The sequence below is a fragment of the Pleurodeles waltl genome, chromosome 5, assembly GCF_031143425.1.
Source record: "Pleurodeles waltl isolate 20211129_DDA chromosome 5, aPleWal1.hap1.20221129, whole genome shotgun sequence".
NCBI lineage: Eukaryota > Metazoa > Chordata > Amphibia > Caudata > Salamandridae > Pleurodeles > Pleurodeles waltl.
The window spans coordinates 841764734-841786009 of record NC_090444.1 but is presented as its reverse complement, the minus strand read 5'-3'; the positions used below and the strand labels follow the sequence as shown (position 1 = coordinate 841786009).

The 21276-nt window shown below is 48.2% G+C and overlaps 1 protein-coding gene and 1 long non-coding RNA gene across 9 annotated transcripts in view; one reads left to right on the top strand and one right to left on the bottom strand.

Annotated features, from left to right (window-relative positions):
- The window catches only part of LOC138296083 (zinc finger protein 773-like), a 464416-nt gene that overhangs the window by 46998 nt on the left and 396142 nt on the right, over nt 1–21276 (top strand). The window lies entirely within an intron of this gene.
- LOC138296084 (uncharacterized) overlaps nt 7558–21276 on the bottom strand; it is a 331416-nt gene continuing 317697 nt past the window's right edge. The window contains exon 4 of the long non-coding RNA XR_011203750.1: nt 7558–9723. This is a non-coding gene — a long non-coding RNA (uncharacterized lncRNA). The remainder of the gene's footprint in view (nt 9724–21276) is intronic.

Genomic DNA, 21276 nt, shown 5'->3' with positions numbered 1-21276 from the left:
CCACCTCATCAGTCCCAGATCCTGCCACAAGTGCCCCCACTGCCACCGTCACCAGAATTTCAGACCCGTATACATGCACCCAATACACCACTTGCACACTCTGCACGACTGTCACCACCCCCACATGCAGCACACCGACCCTACCTGCAGAGACACCACCGCAACCTTCACTCACACATGCCCCTGCCATCTCCCTGCATCTCCTCCCCGTCCTCCCACTACATTTAAACGCCCACAGTCACCCATCCAACAGTAACACCGCATACACATGGCATTCAAGCACACACCTTCACCCAAATCACCTCCACGAACACACCTCTTAACCACTCTCTCTCCCTCCCCTCCCATACCTTTCTGCCATGACCGTGTGCCCAGAAAACGATTCCTGCATGAATTCTTCCTGTTCCCTCCCAGTGAACTAGTTCATGCCCCCCCATGCGCCCTGTCACTCTTCCCACACCCCTACTTTCCACCTCCCAGTCCTCCCCTGGTCATCGCCATGCCCCTCCCCCACCTAAGAGATCCAGCCCCACCAAGTCCACAGTCACCTCTCCCAAACCTAAACCCAAGCCCACTCACCCAAAATCTAAGTCAAAGGCCACCCCCCGTCCAAACCCAAAACTAAGAACCCCCCCCCTCCAAGCCTAAGAACCCCCTCCCAAATCCCCACCCCCATCATCCTTGAGGTGCCTGTATACCTCATTGATGCCCCTGCCCAGTGGAGGTCTGCGGTTTGCAGTCAGGAGTCATGTTAGGGCCTCATTCGGTACCCTGTGTTGTTGGGGCACAATGAACATTTGTGATTGGCCCTTGTCCCTCTTTGTACAATATATCTGAACCACTGCACAGTTGGTGTTGATGGAGACAACCTTGTCCTGGCTTTCCGTCCACATGTATGTGTCGTGAATATGCGATTTGGGGGTGTATGTGTGTGTGTATTGGTACGGTGTTTGCGTGTGTGTGGGTGCGGCTTGCCGTGCCACGTGTGTGTGTGTACTAATGTAGTTCCCTCCAGTGTGTGCGCTAGGTAGGTGTACTTACTGTTGGTTTCGCTGGTCCTGAAGTTCAGTGGCCAGAAGGAACATTGGAAAGACTTGCAGTTTGTGTGCCATGGCACCTGCAGATGTGCCTGTGTTCCTAAAGGTGAGTGTTCCCTTTTATGTGCTTCGTTTCTGGCAGGCTTTTTGTGGCAGTGCCACCGCCCCGGAAATCCTGGCGGTGTGCAGCCTCGTTATAGGGTTGTCGGAAACAGCCTCAACGCTGGCCTCGATATGCCTGCCGCGGTGGTCCTTCCGCAGTGGCAGTTTGGGGTTGACTTGGCTGTGTACTGTCGGTTCCATCCTGTGCTAATAATATGGCGATCCGCTCCACCGGGGCAGCTGCGGTGCAACCACCACTTCCACTGTGGCGGTCCACAGACCTCCAGACTCTTAATGACCACATCTATCTATCTATCTATATATATATATATATATATATATATATATATATATATATATATATATGTCACCAGTAGGTAGTTAGAGTTAGGATCTAGTTCCCATAGAAATGCATTTTTTGACTTGCCTGTATCTTTTGGCACCGTTTGACGTATCTTCCTGAAATTTCCCCCAAAAAAGTGTGCCCGAAAATCTTGCTGTGCATGGGATGTTTTGGGGTGATTGTCAAGGGGGTTTGGGGGGGGCGAGAAAAAGGGGGTCTAAAAAGTGCATTTCCCATTTTAATTCCCATAGAGATTCTAAACATGACTACAGCCTGAACTGCTCAACTGAATTACATCAGAATCGGCAGAAAGGTAGCTCTTGGTCCAGAAAGAGTGCTTTGTGCTATTTGATGTAAATTTGTTCAGTAGTTTTTGAAATATTAAAAGAAAATCAAATTTGTATATCAGAGGCCTGGAGGCTTTGCGAATACTCCAGATCTTGTGCAAGGATCTGATTGCCAGCACTTTCGGGCTGAGGTGTTGGCAGCCATTTTGAGGCTTGGCTTCAGCCCAGTCTCAAAAAAAAAGAAAAAGGGGCACAGTACGTTTACCCTAACCCCTTCGCCTTAGTGCAGTACACCACCCCATCCATGGTGTGTGGTGTGGTCACCCTAGTCTTTTGTATTCAGATTCTGGCTTGGTGCAGTTCACACAACTTGCCATTGCTCACTCTTCATTCTTGAACGTGGCTCCCAGGTCTCAGACGTAACACACCTCCTGTATTGTATCCCATGTGAAGCCGTCCTACAGCAGCCGGTTATAGAGACGTGAGCTTGTGTGAGCAGAAGACTGTCACTGACTTGTGATCCAGTGAGCGTGAAGTCAACAGACATGTCACCAGCCCAGTGCATCGTGTCAGCGTGAACACATCTATCACTTGAAGATTTGTGTTGAAACAACGGTGGTGGTTGTGTACCTTTACATGTGTGGCACAACAAAAGGGTTATGAATTGAAGGCTCATATGAAAATAAATGTAAACATAAATATACATAATCATAATCTACAGCCATCCATATGCGCACATTATATACAAAGTGATGTACTTCATTGTAACAAGCATACCCCAGCTGATCTAAGGAAGCATTCCACTGCCCATGGTCTAATGTAGTGGCTGATTACTCAATGCAGCGCTTCTGGTAGAATACCTTTATATAAAAACAAATCTAAAACGTTACCCCTCATTGTCTGCTGTGTAGTATATTCCTTCTGCGTGCGGACACAAGCATGTCCGTGCACTTGGGTATTGTGAAATCACCCAGTCTCTCCATGTGGTGTCGTGTCACACTGTTGTTCTTCAGGTGCTTCAGCCCAAGTCTCTCTTGCAGCCCTAGGCACAGGTGCTGCTAGCACCTGCTTAACATTTGAGGTGGCAAGATCTTGGTACCAGACTCGATGCTTCTGCGTCAACTCATTAGCTCCCTTATCAACAAGATGTTTATTATTTAGATTAATTAGTGCACTTGTGAAACTAGAGAGCAGAGACAAGATGGCGATTGTGCAGCAACCAGCTTGCTGCTCTCCCTTCGATCCCCTGCGCTCTGCGATGGAAATGGAGATGGCGCTCGGTAAAGTCAGCTGTGACCTAAGGAGATGATCTGATACACAGAACGGCGGCCCCTTCTCTAGCTATTGTCATCCTGGGTTTTACATAACACCAGAGAGATGGAGTTTCAGACCATGTTAGCGGCCGTGGTGGTCGTCCTGCATTTCGCACGGCAAATTACTTGGCTTTGCCATAGCACCTTGTTTTACCGTTTGTGGGGGTGGACTACAGCCCCGTGAGAAGATGGAAATGGCTGGTTTAAAGCAGACTTCTGAGCAAATGCACTCAAAGACCAAGAGGAGTGGCACAGGGGTGCGAAAACCTGAAACGAATACTTGTAAGGACAGAGAAACTCATCCTAAAGCATCTCTATGAAAGAAAGCTGGCAATGTGGAATCACACTGCATAGGTTCACAACAAGGTCAGCAAGAGCCCCTGATACAGCCACAGACCTCCATTACTGCTTACTTTTCAACAGCTACTGCGGAAACCTGCTACTGACTCAGAGAATGGTCTTCAGTCCTTGTCATCAGATGCTTCTGGTGTGTTTGGGGCATGCTGAAGCAGTACACTTGGAGAACCAATCATTATTGTTAAGCAAGTGAAACACAGGCATAAATCACGAAGGAGGAGTCGAAAGACAGTCTCAAGGAAAGACTCCAGTGCCTAGGGCCTTGAAGTGGGACTACTCCAACAAGACAAGTCTGTCCAGAGGACCCCACGTCTCATCCTGCATTAATCACTAGCGAGAGTAGCCAGGTGACCCCTTCTCTCGAGGGGAGCCATTGATCGGCCTGATATATGGCTCTCTAAGACAACTACAGGAGGTAATTCGTAATGAGAGGCATAAGGCTCAGTTGGACTCTTTACGAAAGGAGCCATTAGAAAGGTAAATAAACTTGGAGGAAGAGAGGGCTGGAAATGTGGAGCTTGATGTAGGGACACTCAAAGAGAAATATTCCACTGAGCAATCATAGATGTCTGACCTAATGTGGAAAATGGAAGACTTTGTAAATAGACAACAAAGGAATAACCTAAGACTTTTGGACCTGGCTGATGGGGTAGAAGGCAGTGACATTAGGGTCTTTATGGTGAACCTCTTGAAGGGGGCCTTTACTGACCTTACAGCATGGGACTGGGTCATGGAAGTTCAGCATGTGCATAACTTCCCCTTAACGCTAAAAAAAACCCCATAATGATCAAGGCAAGAGATCACAATCTGTTTTGTTTTATTTTGGCAGTTTTTTGCTCCGGCAGGAAGTTTTTGAAAAGGCCTTTCCAGACACGAAGTGGAGTTTTGATGGACACTCCTTTTTTGCTAGACTAGATTTGTGCCACAGCACAGTGGAGCAGCAGTAACGGCTTAGGCAACTTATCAAGCCGTTTTAGGATCATGGATGTCAGGCATATGTTTTAAACCCTGCTAGGTTCAAGGTTGTCGGTAATGATAAAACTCGAACATTTTCCTCTGTGATCAAGGCTGCAGAATATCTGAAGGGAATTTCTCCAGGGGGTCGGCAGTCTGCACAATCAGAATGTTAAATTTGTTACTCTACAATGCATAACATACATAAGTCAGGGACTTGTTTATTATCTCTGGCTAGCTATCCTCTAGGAAAACTTGTGGTCATAGGAATTGAGTCTCTAGCAAGGTGGTCTGTCTAGTCAGGGGGGCAATAACGTTCTGAATTATTTCTGTGGTAGAAGTGCAGCACAATGGTATAATAGAATAATAGATAAAAGGGAAAGGTTGGCACGGTCTGTGGTGGCAAGTGGTATAAGCACACTTAATCTCCAGGGATGTGGAATTCCTATCGCCCGACGCCCAGGACATCTTGTTTGGGGTCAAGGGCAACAAGTTTTTATGTTTACTTTGTCCTTGGGACAAGTAGGCCCAACCCCCTGCACCACAAACCCTTTGGCTGCCTGTTTACAGAGAGTTGAACTCTGCAGTTGAGGTAATGTGTTTCCAAAGGATAATGCTGTTCGAACTTGTATTTATGGTTCATTATTTGAAAGCCTTCATTATTAGGGTGCGTGCTGTAAATAAATGTTTTAAGGTCACACTTCACTACTGACGTTGGTTCCAGTACAAAAAAAAAAAAACGTGTACACACATGTTTGAAAAGTTTAGGCTAAGAGGCTAAGTATAATGCTCCCAGAATGCTCTCTGATTATATGAAAATGAAGTGTCATTTAGTAAAATGTGTTGATGCATGCTAGTATTTCCCAAAAATATTTCGAATGGAAAATCAGTGTAACCATTTTCAACACGATTATGGGAAGCATGAAAATAAACAAACACTGACAAAGCCAACTGATCTGACATATTTTTATAAGTCTTTTAGTTTCATCAATGCGTGTCTTGTTTTGACATGGCTTTTGTAACACTTTATTGTTGTGGGAGCTACCAGGCCCTCAACATTGTAACAAACATTGGCAAAACCCCCCCAAAAAGTTTTTGAACTCTTAAAGCACACGTTGCCACCAGCAGCATAACAAAGGCCCTGCAGCCGCCCTCCAGGGGGCCCCGTCAGCACAGCACCTGCCCTGAGTGAGTCTGGAGAGGGGGCTCCTCCATGTTCTTTGCAAAGGGGCACCCTCCAGTTTCGTTACGTCACTGATTGCCACTGTAGTTCCTGACACTGAACAAAACTACTTTGTGTGGCAATATGTTCCTTGTGGAAGAGCAGAATGCGATCACTCGCAGTAAAGCCAGCCGAAAGAGAGAGAAATAGAAGTTTAATAAGAACAAAATGTCTTTGTTAACACCAGACCTAATTAGGGACCAAGACCCACACGTAGGTAGCTTTTTGCATGTCGCAAACAGCGACTTTCGCTGTTTGCGACGTGCAAAAAGCACATTGCGATGCACAAACCCAGTTTTGCGATTCAGTAACCTGGTTACCGAATCACAAAACGGGTTTGCGACTCGCAATTAGGAAGGGGTGTTCCCTTCCTAATTGCAACTCGCAGTGCAATGTAGGATTGTTTTGTGACCGCGGGCGCAAACCAATCGCAGTTTGCACCCATTTCAAATGGGTGCTAACACTTTCGCAAAAGGGAAGGGATCCCCATGGGACCCCTTTCCCATTGTGAATGTTACTGTAAACATTTTTTCAGAGCAAGCAGTGGTCCTGTGGACCACTGCCTGCTCTGAAAAAATGAAACGAAAACGTTTCATTTTTCGTTTTTGTTATGCATCTCTTTTTCCTTTAAGGAAAACGGGCTGCATTACAAAAAAAACTGCTTTATTGAAAAGCAGTCACAGACATGGTGGTCTGCTGTCTCCAGCAGGCCACCATTCGTGAGCGGGTCGCAAATTGCGACCCCCCTCATGATTATTCATGATGTGGGCATTTGCGAAGCCCTTGCGAATCACAGATGGTGTCAAGGACACCATCCTACATTCGGATTTGCGACTCGCAATTTGCAGGTCACAAATCTGAACCTACCTACTTGTGGCCCCAAATTCTTAAAGAAAGTCACAAAAGTGCACCCATGGTATATGTCGTACCCCTATAAAATATTTGTGAACTGTATTTTAGCGTGGGTAAATATGATGTGTAGATTTGCTCATGTGAAAATCTATTGAGCATTTGCAAGTTCATTTTCCCTCCAGCCACTTTCTTCCCAACCCTGGAAGAAGTTCTAATTCTGCCATTGTCAGGAGTAAATGTCCAACCTTTCTTATTATGGGAAAATATTAGAGAGAAGCTGGTAAAAATCTTTAAAACATGCAGGTTAGTAGGTTTGCAGACTCAAAGGCATTCCAGCCCTGGAACTATTGCTTACTGCTTCCTCCAGCCCCAGTATGCAGATCTGCAGAAAGGTGGCAAAATAAGGAAATTTCTACAGTAGGGATTGAAACTCCAAGTATTCAAGCCCTACTATGGTAGTAGCCCTGGCATAATCAGAGAGGCTATTAATTTCTGCCATAATTTGTCGCCACACTACATGGCACCAAAGGGACAAGTAGATCTTTTTACAGGACAAGTAGATTTGAGAAGCAACCTGTCCCCTGGACAAGTAGATATTTTAATAAATTCCACACCCCTGATCTCTTTGGAGCTTCCTTCAGATGTTGTGGTTTAGCGCCGGGAAGGGGGTTAGGGAACAAGAAGTGGGTCTCAAATAGTCATCAGTCTGGCCATAGGTGGTCTGACTGCCTTAAGGTGGTGGAGGGGGGTGGTGAGTTGGGAAGTGAGTTTTCCAAGGGAGGAGGCAGGTTTGCACAGGTGGGATTTGGAGGGGGGGGGGGTGCTCGTGCAGGTACAACACAAGAGGAGAAATAAACAGACAAGTTTACATCAGCTGAAGGGTGGAGAACAGTTATAAGAATGTATATGAGGAGTCTCAGGGCAGCTGGATTTACTTCAGAATTGTGATATATGTGGGTTGAATGACAATCATAAAGGAGATGTTTTGCTTTACTGCTGACCGAGCCAAAATACACACACTGAAAAGAGTCAAAAGGAATCTCTGAAATGCACTTCGTAGTCTAAAGAAGACATTTATTAAATCGCTCTGCAAGGCTTGTGAAGGAAGGTCAGTACAACCCAAAGTGCACCTTTTAAAATGAGCTCAACAATAAAGTGAGAACATGTACAAATAATCTTCAATCTATAAACAGCAAATATATACAAGCAAAGATTCAAATACACACATATATATATATATTCATACACAATGCAAAGCAAATAATTAGTAAAAATTAATCACCATGGGGCCCAGCTGCTTTTTCATCTTTCTCTCAGTAGCTTCAAGCCGTAGACTCCGAGATCGGCTGCGGAAGAGAAAGAGAGATCTGCCCTCATGGGGTGTCAGGCATTCAACGTCAAAATCCTAGCCGAAGTCTCTGAATCACCCACTGTCAATCCTGGGTCTCTTATATACCTTAAACATACCAGAGGAGAGAGTTCTAGAAAACCTCCCCCACTCCAAGTTATTCAAAGCTACTTCAGGTCAGCTCTGAAAGAAACATGTTGGAAATGGCCAAGTTCCCAAAGTGTCCCTACCAAAACTAAACCGTTCCCTGCCATACAATAAACATCATCCTAGTACATCCTTATCTTGTTGACTGAATGACTCCTCCACATTATGTCCTAGCCCTTTTTTAGAAAGAACAGAATAAAAACATGAATGAGAAAACACGTTGTATAACATGTTTTGTACGGAAAAATACTTGCAACCTTAACATGGCGGTGAAGTTAGGGCTAAGCTGAATGCAAAATGGAGTCTGTAACGTGTGAATGCTAATGTGACAGTGGACAGCTAAGCCAAGTGCAAAGTGGTACGACACGGAGTCAGTGGTCAAAACAGAAATATCACTACACTCCACCCTTTGACTAATGACTTTCATACCTATAGGTTTAAAATCAACTTTTTTCGGTCTAAACATTGCAAGAAAATTGAGAATACATTGTACATAGCAACAGAATAATATAATAAGAGCTATTACCACAAACATTCCACCCAAAACTTTGCGCAATTATCCAGAATCAGGTAACCACTGAAACAACCAGTCCCACCATCCCTGATCCACATCCTGTTTTACTCCTTTCACTAAAGTATGTAGTGTATTAATGTGGGCCTGGATAGATTTAGAGTGGTCTGAAAGGTTTAAACAACACATACCTTCAAATTCTGTACAACCTTGATTATGTTACAACAACAGATAGTCTATGGCAGCCCTGTTTTGTAATGCAGCTTTTCTAGTACTACACACATCTAATACAAATTCAGATAAAGCAATAGAAGTATGGTTAATGTCTTTAACCATTAGACATGCTAATTTGTTGATCAGTCTGGTATTGTATACAGCTACGCCAGGCACGCCTACAACAGAAAGACTTAAGCTAATATATTCAGATTTGGATAATAATTGGATATTTGAATCACAATCTTCATTTAATTGCATAGTGTCTCAAGGATAACGAGTATGTATACAGTTAGATGGAAACATCATGAGTCCCAGGCGTGTAAAAGCACATGGTCTGCCTGTTATGTTAGCTGGGATGTAGGTAAAAGTGAGGTTCCCACACAAGAACAGCCAGCCAACTGGCAACTTGACATGTTTAATGTGACTGGCAGCAGTCACTAGATGATGACAAGCCATGTGATTTGACATATTTTTACAATGTCGATCTGTCCGGTAAAAGCGCAAAACCTTATGTTCCTACGGTATGTTTTGAGAAGTTGATACTTTCTTTTCTAAGTGCAATTGAATGCATTTCCCAACATCACGAGTTGCAGGACATGTAGTAACACACATAACCGGTAGTAATGTTGTATGTAACTATTTGAGTGAGATTGTCCCACTTCTCATCGGTTGCTTCCTGACAGTCCCTGCAATACTCATAGGGACTGAAGTGGGTTTCCACATTATGTTCTTGCTCATCTTTATCCTGGTAGGTGGCGTTGGAAATTTCTAACAAGGTGCTGGTTGGTGTTGGTATGGCGATTAACCAGGTTGTCAAGACTTCCACAGTGCTTCTCATGGCGCCCATGCAGAAGTCAGATCTTGGTCTGTGCCAAATGAATCCATACATATATTGTTGTTCAGATGTAGTAAGGGTGTTGCGCAACATGATCGATCAATCAGGTTGAAGTTGGGGGTGTTGGGTCCCTCCTGACCCCACATGCCCAAAAGGAAACCACACGGCACCCTCAGGCAAAGGCAAGCTGTAGAATGATCTGTAAAAGAAACAAGTATCATCATTCTAGCACATAACATTTGTCAGCTGGGATATGTTCCCATTTTTCCTTTCCTGGTTTCATGATCATCAGAACATTATTGGGGCCCTTTGCTAGAATTTCTGCAGGTTCTGGAGGGCCATTTGGGGATTCCACCCACACTTAAGCACCAGGAGTTTTGTCAGTTGAACCAAAACCTCCCTCCCCACTTACAGTAAGAACGGCTGGGTCAGTCCCCTTCCTCACTGTAGGAGGCTGGTCTGGCTTATAGTGGGTACCTTGTGGTACTTAGACCTTGTGCCAGGTCCAGTTATCCCTTATTAGTAGATTAGAGGTTTTCTAGCAGCTTAGGCTGATAGAGGTAGCTATAGCAGAACAGCTTAGGCTGAACTAGGAGACATGCAAAGCTCCTACCATACCACTTATATCACTTAGCACTATATCACAAGAAAACACAATATTCAGAGTTACTAAAAATAAAGGTACTTTATTTTAGTGACAATATGCCAAAAGTATCTCAGAGGATATACTCCCTTAGGAGGTAAGTAATATACACAAAATATACACACACAAACCAAACCAGGTAAGTAAACAGTTAGAAAAGTAGTGCAAACACTGTAGAACACAATAGAATGCAATAGGGAGAAATAGGCCTAGGGGCAACACAAACCATATACTCCAAAAGTGGAATGCGAACCACAAGTGGACCCCAGGCCTAGTGTAGTGTATAGAGGGCCGCTGGGAGTGTAAGAAAACACTAAGGGTGTCCAAGATACCCCACCCCCAGACCCTGAAAAGTAGGAGTAAAGTTGCCCTACTACCCCAGAAAGACAGTAAAGTCGAGATCGGAGATTCTGCAAGGACAACAACTGACTGCAAAGCACTGAAGACGGATTCCTGGAACTGAGGACCTGTAAAGGAAGGGGACCAAGTCCAAGAGTCAGGCAAGTGTCCAGGGGGGGCAGGAGCCCACTAAACCCCGGATGAACATGCAAAAGGGCTGCCTCCGGGTGGAAGAAGCCAAAGATTCTGCAACAACGGAAGGTGCCAGGAACTTCTCCTTTGGTCAGAAGATGTCCCACGGCGTGCTGGACGACGCAGAGTTGTTTCCACGCAGAAAGACCGCAAACAAGCCTTGGTAGCTGCAAGAGTCGGTGTTGAGGATTTTGGGTGCTGCCAGGGCCCAGGAAGGACCAGGAGGTCGCCCCTTGGAGGAGGAGACAGAGGGGGCGCACAGCATCACAGAGAGCCCACGCAGAAGCAGGCAGCACCTGTAGAAGCACCTGAATGGGCGTTCAGAAGATCTGAGTACGACGGTCGACTCAGCACAACAAAAGGGAGTCCCATGAAGTCGGAGTCCAACTCAGTGAGTTGGGCAATGCAGGACGGAGTGCTGGGGACCTGGGCTAGGCTGTGCGCGAAAGAAGTCTTGCAAGAGTGCACAGAAGCCCTAGCAGCTGCAGTTCACGCAGTACACAGGATTACTGTCTGGCGTGGGGAGGCAAGGACTTACCTCCACCAAATTTGGGCAGAAGGGCCACTGGACTGTCGGAGACACTTGGACCCTGCTCCTATGTTCCAGGGACCACGCTCTTCAGGATGAGAGGGGACCCAGAGGACCAGTGATGCAGAGGTTGTGTGCCTGCATTGGCAGGGAGAAGATTCCGTCGACCCGCAGGAGATTTCTTCTTGGCTTCCAGTGCAGGGTGAAGGCAGACAGCCCTCAGAGCATGCACCACCAGAAAACAGTCGCGAAAGCTGGCAGGATGAGGCGCTACAATGTTGCTGGTAGTCTTCTTGCTACTTTGTTGTGGTTTTGCAGGGCTGGGGTTGTAGACTGGCTTATGCAAGGAGGGCACCATCTGTGCCCTTCAAAGCATTTCCAGAGGCCAGGGGAGGCTACTCCTCCCAGGCCCTTTACACCTATTTCCAAAGGAAGAGGGTGTAACACCCTCTCTCAGAGGAAATTCTTTGTTCTGCCTTCCTGGAACTGGGCTGCCCAGGCCCCAGGGGGGCAGAAACCTGTCTGAGGGTTGGCAGCAGCGGTAGCTGCAGAGAAGACCCCGGGAAGTTAGTTTGACAGTACCTGGGCTCTGTGCTGGAGACCCGGGGATGCATGGGAATGTCACCGCAATACCAGAATGGTATTGGGGTGACAATTCCATGATCTTAGACATGTTACATGGCCATGTTTGGAGTTACCATTGTGCACGCGTGTAATGGTGTTCCACACTCACAAAGTCTGGGGAATTTGCCCTGAACAATGTGGGGGCACCTTGGCTAGTGCCAAGGTGCCCACACACTAAGTGACTTTGCACTTAACCTTCATTAAGTGAGGGTTAGACATATAGGTGACTTATAAGTTACTTAAATGCAGTGTAAAATAGCTGTGAAATAACGTGGACGTTATTTCACTCAGGCTGCAGTGGCAGTCCTGTGTAAGAATTGTCTGAGCTCCCTATGAGTGGCAAATGAAATGCTGCAGCCCATGGGGATCTCCTGGAACCCCGATACCCTGGGTACCATATACTAGGGAATTATAAGTGTGGTCCAGTGTGCCAATAAGAATTGGTAAAATTAGTCACTAGCCTGCAGTGACAAATATAAAAAGCAGGGAGAGCATAAACACTGAGGTTCTGATTAGCAGAGCCTGAGTGATACAGTTAGGCACCACACAGGGAACACATACAGGGCATACTTTATGAGCACTGGGGTCCTGGCTAGCAGGATCTCAGTGACACAGTAAAAAACAAACATACATATGGTAAAAATGGGGGTAACGTGCCAGGCAAGATGGTACTTTCCTACACTCACCAGTCCTCCATACAGTGGAATTATGACAAGTTGAGCAACTCTGTCCCCAATCTGTATGAATAAATCAGCTTCTCCGCTGTTCAACAGAATATCTTTGATTTCTCCTTGGTAATCTGCATCAATAACCCCCCTAAAACCTGAATACCTTTAAGGGCCAGCCTAGATCTGGGAGCAATCAATCCAAAATGCTCTGGGGGAATCTGTACTCCAACACCTGTCTCGCACAGTGCCATGTCTTGTGGTTTCAGTCTGTAAGCTTGTAAAGTATGAAAGTCAAGACCTGCGGATTCAGGTGTAGCTCTGTAAGGCGCTAAAGCTCCAGGTTTTATTTCCCAGTATGTGGTGGGCACATGTGGTTGTATCTGCAAAGCTGGAGTTGGCATTCGCATCAAGGGTGTTTCAGCAATTGTTAATGGTCTATTATTCAGAATCCGGAGGGCATCATTTAAGTGCTGTATTCAGTTTTTCATAGTCCCATCAGATAATTTTCACAACTGAGCTTTCAGTAGGCCATTCATCCTCTCAATCAGTCCTGAGGTTTGTGGATAATGTGGGATATGATAAATCCACTCAATATTGTGCTGAGAACAGTAGTCCTGCGCCAATTTTTCTTTGAAGTGTGACCCATTGTCACTCTGGACCTGGAGTGGTAATCCATAGTATAACATTAACAAGTCCAAAGTTCTGGTGGTGTTGTGCTGTGTGGCACATTTGCAAGGGACAACAGTCAGGTACCCAGAGTAAGTGTCCACTACTGTGCAGGCATATTGACACCCGCGACTAAGGATAGTGGTCCAATGTAATAAATTTGCCATATCTGTCCTGGTAACTTTAATCTCACCAGTCGACCTTTGACTGTTTGCGGCACGGAACTCCGTTGTGTGTGCTGACAAACAGGACATTGCAAAATCACTGTTTTTATCAAGTCTAGGGGAACATACATCCCTCTAATCTCTGCCCTCCTGTAAGCTGGTTTTTCCTCCCAGGTTTCCACATTTGGGTGCGCCCATTTAGCTATCCCCACCAAGTCAGAATCCTGTGTTGCCATTTCTGCCTCTGAGAGTTTGGCTTTGTCGTCTGCAAGCGAATTGAACCAAAGTTCTAGTGAGTCAATGGGACAATGAGCATCTACATGATATACGGGAACTGTACTTTGTTCTAGCAATTCCTAAATTTCTTGCCACAACTCTGCCCACACCTCCTTGGAATGGATGAACCAGTTATGTGCATGCCATGTGGGAAGCCAAGTGGCTAACCCATTGCCAGTGGACCATGAATCAGTTTAAATAGGACAAGTTCCAGGCAGCTCTTGCTTTAGATCCTGATACACAGCGTACAACTCTGCATATTGGCTACTTTTCCCTTCTCCTGTAGTGGTCAACAACATTTTAGTAACTGGATTATATGACACCGGTTTCCAATGTCTTTATGTCTTTTGGTACCCACATATTTGGATGAACCATCAGTAAACCATACATGCTTCCTATCCTCAGGGGACAAGGCTTCAAATGGCGTACCCCATCTCACTGGTGACTCTTTTACCTGTGGTACCTCCTGCATCCTCTCCTCATCCTATACAGGGCCTTGTGACACTTGTTCATGTAGGGCTGCAGTGTCTGCCGGTCCTACTCGAGCTCTGTCTTGCATGTACCATTTCCAGCATTTGATATTAGCCTCTTGTGCATGTCCTCTACAGTGAGATTTAGGTGAACTCATCCCCCACTGCCTGATTGGTATTTCAGGTCTTTGAATTACATTATGACCTAGTGTTATTTGCTCAGTATCCACTAGAGCCCAATAACAGGCCAAAAGCAGAGTTAGGTAGTTTCCTAGTCCAGAACCTAATGGGCACCCTCGTCCATCCTTGTTTTTTCCACATACTCCAATTTGCATATTGTCCCTGAACAGTTACATGTAACTCAATGTCTCCCTCAAACACTGGTCACAAGTCTAAAACCTGTTGAATTGCTTCTTTTGTCAAATCAGTAGCACACTGCTGCTCTTCACCCCATTCAAACTCATGTTTCTTCCTTGTCACTTTGTGCAAAGGGGCCAAAATCTGACTTCGCTTGCGTTAACACCTCTCTGTGTCCCTGATTCCATTGAATCCCTAGAAACTTCACATTTTGAAATAGTCCTTGTGTCTTATTATTTATTTATTTTATTTATTTATTAATGCAAATTTTTAAAACATACAACGACAGCCCCAGGAGTGGAGCAAATACAAACATATATAGTTCAGCAGTGTACATACATTAGCTATTGGAGTCAGCCAATAATAAAATACAGCAAGAAGAGATTCCCAACGTGCTCAAAGCATCAGATTCCAGCCAACAGAAGAAATAGCATTAGAGCACACTGCTAGGATAGAATCTGAATGCTGTCACTCTCCCAGGGCGGAAGAAACAACAACAACCACCAACAAGATAAGGATGGGGGGCGGCAGGGTGGACACAGGCTGCAGAATCATCCAACCTAACAGCATGCATGGCGCTGCTGGGTAACGACAGGCCAATCCTCTATGTGCATGACCACTCAGACGGATAGAAGCGCATTGCGTATCATTTATGAGACTCCAAGAAGGAGTGTAGCGGGGCCCAGATATCCATGGGGCGAGAGCACTCAGGGGCCAGCTCCCAAAAAGTCATTAATTGCTCCTGACAGAACACCGCATCACGCAGCCAATCAGCCCCACAAGGGGCCCTGCCCCTCCCCTAGTACATCGCCACTCTTATTTTAGCCAGCAATAGCAGCATTCCCACCAGTCGTCTCCAAACTGGCGGCACTTCATCCACCAGTCCAAGCAGCGGCAACACAGGAGGGAGAGGTAGATCCAAGCCAGTCCTTTCCGCAATCGCCTTCATCACCTCCAGCCAAAAGGCACACACTTCCCTGCAATTTCACGCCAAATGCATGAAATCGGCATCCAGCGCGCAGCACCTTTCACACTGCATCTGCACGCAGTCCCATAGCATACAAACTTCGAGGGGTGTAATATAAACGATGTAGAAATCTGAAATGAATAAGCTGCAGTCGATAGTTCGGGGACAGCGCTCTCAGGTGCGCACAGCAGCTTCTCCACATTGCCTCAGAGATATCCTCCCCAACATCCAGCTCCCACTTTGCCTTACCAGCCATGGCTACATCGCTCTGCTGTTCCTGCAAACACCCATACAGCTTGGTGATGAATCTACGCGGTGACTGCGCGCACCACAGCATCTCCAGCACCTGGCATGTCTTTGGCAAATCCCGCACGGAGCATCGCATAAACACGCAACACATATAACTGATGTAAAGCATTATCCGCTCCAGCACTAAGCGCCTCCTCCGGAGAAATCAATCGCTCCCATTCAAACCAATCTCCCAACGACGACAGCCTGGAGTCAGCAAGGAAGTCTTGCATCCGCACATCCCGGGACATTCTCTCTTCAGCAACATCTAGCACCGGAATCGCAGGAGCAAAGGGTTCACAAGTCCCTGACCAGCGTAGTAAAGCCGCCGAAACTCCGGAAGTGCATGCAACTGTGTCCACGCCCCGAGACCAGGGCTGAGACAAGAACCCAAGGACTCTCGGCAACCTGTCCGGCCACACTGCATCACTCTCAGGCGCAAGGTGAGGTAAATACTTCATGAGGTGGATCCAGTAGTACGCAAAGTGGGCCTGCGCACAATAGTAATAAAGCTCCAGATCAGGGGCAGCAAGACCACCCAGCTCGAATGGCAGCATCAGCTTCTCCCAAGCAATCCTGGCTGCCCGCCCGCCCAGACCAGCTGCACCAGGGCCGAATGGAGCTGCCGCAAGAAACCAGCAGTAAGCGCCAGCGGAAGGTTAACAAAGAGATACAGAAATTTTGGCAGCGCGACCATCTTGGCGATCCCAATGCGCCCAATAAGTGACTGCGGCAACGAACGCCATACCTCAATCCTGTCCTCTAGCCAAGCTACCAACCTGCCATAGCTGGCTAGCCAAAGAGTTTCTACATCACAACTCAGCCAGATTCCCACGTATCTGACCCGGCCGCCCGCCCACTCGATGGGATATCGCGACGAAAAGCTTGCGGTTCCAGCAGTGAGGGGCAGCACAACCGATTTAGAGCAATTTATCGTTATACCAGAGAAGGCGCCAAATCGGACGACCTCATTAAGCTGGACATCAAGGTTCTTGCTCGGCTCGCGCACATATAATGCAACATCGTCGGCATACATCAAAATTAGTATAGGTCGCTGTTGGAACGGCAGCCCCCCCTACTGTTATGGTGCTGTCGCAGAAAAGCCGCCAACGGCTCCTTTGCTAGTGCAAAAAGTAACAGGGACAAAGGGCATCCCTGGCGGGGCCACCGGGAAGGGGTCAGAAATGCTACCATTCAGCCGCAGTCGAGTGACAGGGTCCGTATACAGCAATCGAATCAGCTTCACAAATTGCGCACTCAGGCCCACCCTGCCCAGCAGCGCAAATAAATGTGGCCAGGCCAGAGAATCAAATGCCTTTGTGGCGTCCAAAAACACTGCAGCAGCTTCCTCCTCTGCAGCGAGGCCACCCACCACTGCAAAGAACGTGCACAGATTATGCATCGTCGACCGCCCCGGAACAAATCCAGACTGGTGTGGGAGAACCAATCACGGCATCAACGGCTGCAGCCTCGCCGCTATCAATTTTTCTAAAATGTTACTGTTCATATTAATCATAGAGAGCGGGCGGTACGAATCGCAGCTATGGGGATCCTTTCCAGGCTTAATCGTGACAATCTGCGCCTCCCGAAGGGAAGCAGGAAGAACCCCGGTCTCCATCGCCTCGGCATAGACCTCCAGCAGTTGAGGGGCTAATATATCGGAGTACTCTTTATAAAAAGCAGGAGTCAAGCCATCTAATCCCGGGGACTTGTCACCGGGCAAGCCATTAATTACCGCTTTAATCTCCTCCCCCGAGAAGGGCACGTCAAAATAAGCTCTATGTGCATCTTCAAACCAGAGCAAGCTAATCTCTGAAAAATAGGCCTGCGCCGCTTCAGAGTTCAGCTCGGCGGGCGAAGAGTACAAATCCATAAAATATCTAGTAAAAACCTTCATGACTCCCTCCGTCCCAGCCACCAGCTCACCCTCCAGCCCATCTATTTCAGTGACATAGCCACTGGCCCAGGGTTTGCACAACATGTTCGCAGGCGTTCGCCCGGCTCTGTCTCCCTCACCATAGCGCCACGCCCTGGCGTATTTCCCCAAAAAGCAGACTTCCCGCAGGGATGCTTCTTCATATTGAGATACCGCGCTCCGTAAAGCCGCCAACGTGTCGCCAGCCCAATCCACAACCAATTTCGCCTCCAACTCAGCAATTCGCGACTCCAACTCAGCCAACTCCCGCCGCAGCGCACAAAGCATTCCATGCTGCTTAGAAAAACACACTCAGCGAATAACCACCTTGAAAGCCTCCCAGAGCGTCCTGGCAGAGCTCACCGACCCACTGTTCTCATTAGAAAAATTGTATGATAGCCTTGCGAACCCCCTCACGGAACACTGCATCCCGGAGAGCCCCCCGCGGCAGATGCGGCACTAACCGCTGTCATCCCTCCCAGCACCACCAAAGCACCAAGCCAGTACTCCCCGCTGCCAAGCCACTCTCTGCCACCCACCAGTCGGATCCAAAACGAGAGGACAAAGAGAAAAAAAAAAAACAACAAAGGAAGAACTAGACTTTACGAAGTCCCGTCCCCCTCCCACGCAGACCCCCCAAATGGGTCAGAGCAAGGAACCCCCCCAACCCCACAAAAAGGAGATCAAAGGCCCACAACATAGTGAGAGGACTCTTCCAAGGGACGTAGGGCTAGCCACCCAACCCGCCAACTGAGCAGACGGGCTGGGGAGGGCAGAGGGCTAGAGAAGCAGTAATAGTGTCCGAGCGGCACATAAAAGGGAAACAAAGGCACCACAGCAGCATTGCCGGACAGGCATCAAGGCCTACTGGTACTCCAGCCCCAAAGGCAGTCAATAAGTGTCACTGAGGTTTGCTCGCTCCGCTCCAGGATCACTCGCTCCCTCAGTTGTAGGTCTCCGGGGAATCATCTTAACGAACTTAGCCACCAGTTTCGGGTCCGTAAAGAAATGCAATGCGCCTCCATGCTGTATACGAAGCTTCGCAGGGTAGATAAGAGAAAAGCAAGCATCAGTCAGATTTAGGGAGGGTTTAACTGGCAGAAATGCCCTGCGCGCCGCCTGCAAACTCGGAGTGTAATCTGGGAAAAAGTTTAACTCAGAGCTCCTATATAGCACCGGACGTCTTTCTCTAGCCAGCCTCAGCACAGCGTCTCTATCACGATAATTCAGTAAGTGGAAAATAATGGGTCGCGCCGGGGTCCAAGGGGGAGGCCGGGGTCCAAGCGACCTGTGAGCCCTCTCCATTACCAGCATTCAAGAGAGCTCACCAGGAAATAGGTCTGCAAACCTTTTCTCCATAAAGTCCTCCATCCTGCTCATATCCGTGGACTCTGGAAGACCAATCATCCTAATGTTGTTGCGACGAGACCGTGCTTCCAAATCTTCGTTTTTTGATCGTATTACCTCTAGCACCCATTCCATCCGCAACAATCGTTCCCGCTCTCCATGCCGCTGATCCTCCAACTCCAATGTGTGTGACTCTAGCTGCTCAAAACGAACATCGTGATCATCCACTCTGGCCCTGGTACAGTCCATCTGCTCAGTTAAGTGGTCCAGTTTAGCATCTATGCCCGCCAAGCTACTCTTAAGATCCAAAAACATAGACTTAACTGAAGTGTCCGAGGGCCCTTCCTCCATCGGCGCCTCCCCAGACTGCGATGCAGGCATACCACCTTTCCTCCTGCCTCCATCAAAAGAAATCTTCGCCTGCCGCTGCTCCGCCTTGCCCATAATGTCTGCCGCCAAAGACCACAGAGGGGAATGCACCACAGAGGCCCAAAAACAGGAAATAAGCACAAAAAGTTTGCCTCCAGAGCGGCGTCGTGCAGGAAAACTCCAATACCAATGCAGTACCTTCCAGACGCTAGCCTCTTGGTCCCAGTAATAGTCTCTGTGCACCTTCAATGCTGGCAGCTCACCTCCTGATTAACCACAGGCATGGAGCAAAGTCCAATGTAGGCCTCCGCAATCACCAACACGTCGTCTCCAGCATCCAAAAACTCCAAGATACAAACATGCCGCGTGGGAAATGTAAGGGAGGCCCCCCCCAGCCGGCGATGGGGCCACCCAACGACCCCCCCCCCCCTCGGGAACCCCCCACCAGGGGGTCCAATGCGAGCCCTGCCCGACCACAAGGCCGAGCTCAGCGCCCCCGCAACAGGGGGGCACCCCGCGATCACCAGTTCCAGGGGGCCCCCGCAGCTGAAGGCACCACAACCGGGCAGGCCCCCGCTGGCCGCCCGCAAGCCCGGCCCATCCGCGAGCCGCCAAACCCACCGGCCCCAAAGGCTGAGAAGCGCCTCTCCGCGCCAAGCCACGAGGCCCAGCAGCAGCAGCCACGCGTCCCGGGGATGCGGGGGCTGGCGAGTGGCCGTGGCCCGAAAAGACCGCCGAACCGACCTCCCAAGCGACACCTCGTCTCTGGCCCGCTCCAACCGGTGCGCGGCCGCCGCTCCCTCGTCACGCCCAGGCGGTGCGCGGCCGACCGCAAACTCCAGGCATGCCTCCAGCGCCACAGGCGCAACACCGGCCGAGCCCACCTCTCCGCCGCTGGCCGTCACAAGCCCTGGTCAGCCTCAATTTCAGGACGGGCGGATGCACCGTCACAAACAGCAGGCCATCCGGCCAGGGGAGCGCTGTTTCTGCCGCTCCCGGCAGGGGAAATGAAGAAGAAAGCCCTCATCCTGGCAGAGCCTCACAAAGTGACGGCCAACTTGCCGGCAGGCTAGCCACGCCCCCGGTCTTTGTGTCTTATTTGTGTTAATCATCCATCCCTTATTCTGCAAGAGTTCCACCACCCTCTCCAACTGAGTCTGCACCTGTTCTTCTGTCTCTCCCTGAAGCATCACATCGTCAACGTAATGGGTCAATTGCACACCTGGAATGACAGGTACTTCATCCAGGTGCTCTGCCACAGCTGGTGACGGATAGTGGGACTATGTATGTATCCCACTGGCAAAGATAGCAGGCAGAACTCTACTGCCATGTGAGAAAGTAGCCTCTTTCTGGCCTAGTTACCCCCATTTGTGGCCTGTTTGTCAGTGTGTTTTACGAATGTCACTGGGATCTTGCCAGCCAGGAGCCCAGTGCTCATACTTTGTGGCCTACTTGTCAGTCTGTTTCACTGTTTTTGTCAGTATGCTTAACTGTGTCACTAGAGTCCTGCTAACGAGAACTCCAGTTCTTATGCTCTCTCTGGTTCCACATTTGAACTTACAAACTGGTTACCCAGTATTTCACTCCAAGTTGGCATACTGCCCCCCCCTTATAAGTCCCTAGTATATGGTACCTAGGTACCCAGGACATTGTGGTTCCGGGGGATCCTTATGGGCTGCAGCATTTCTTTTGCCACCTATAGGGAGCTCAGATAAACCCTTACACAGGACTGCCACTGCAGCCTGCATAAAATAGTGCACACACTATTTCACAGCCATTTTCACTGCACTTAAGTAACTTATAAGTTACCTATGTGTCAAACCTTCACTTGCTGAAGGTTAGGTGCAGAGTTACTAAGTGTGATGGCACCCTTGCACTAGCAAATGTGCCCCCACATAATTCAGGGCCATTTACCTGAACTTTGTGAGTGCGGGGACG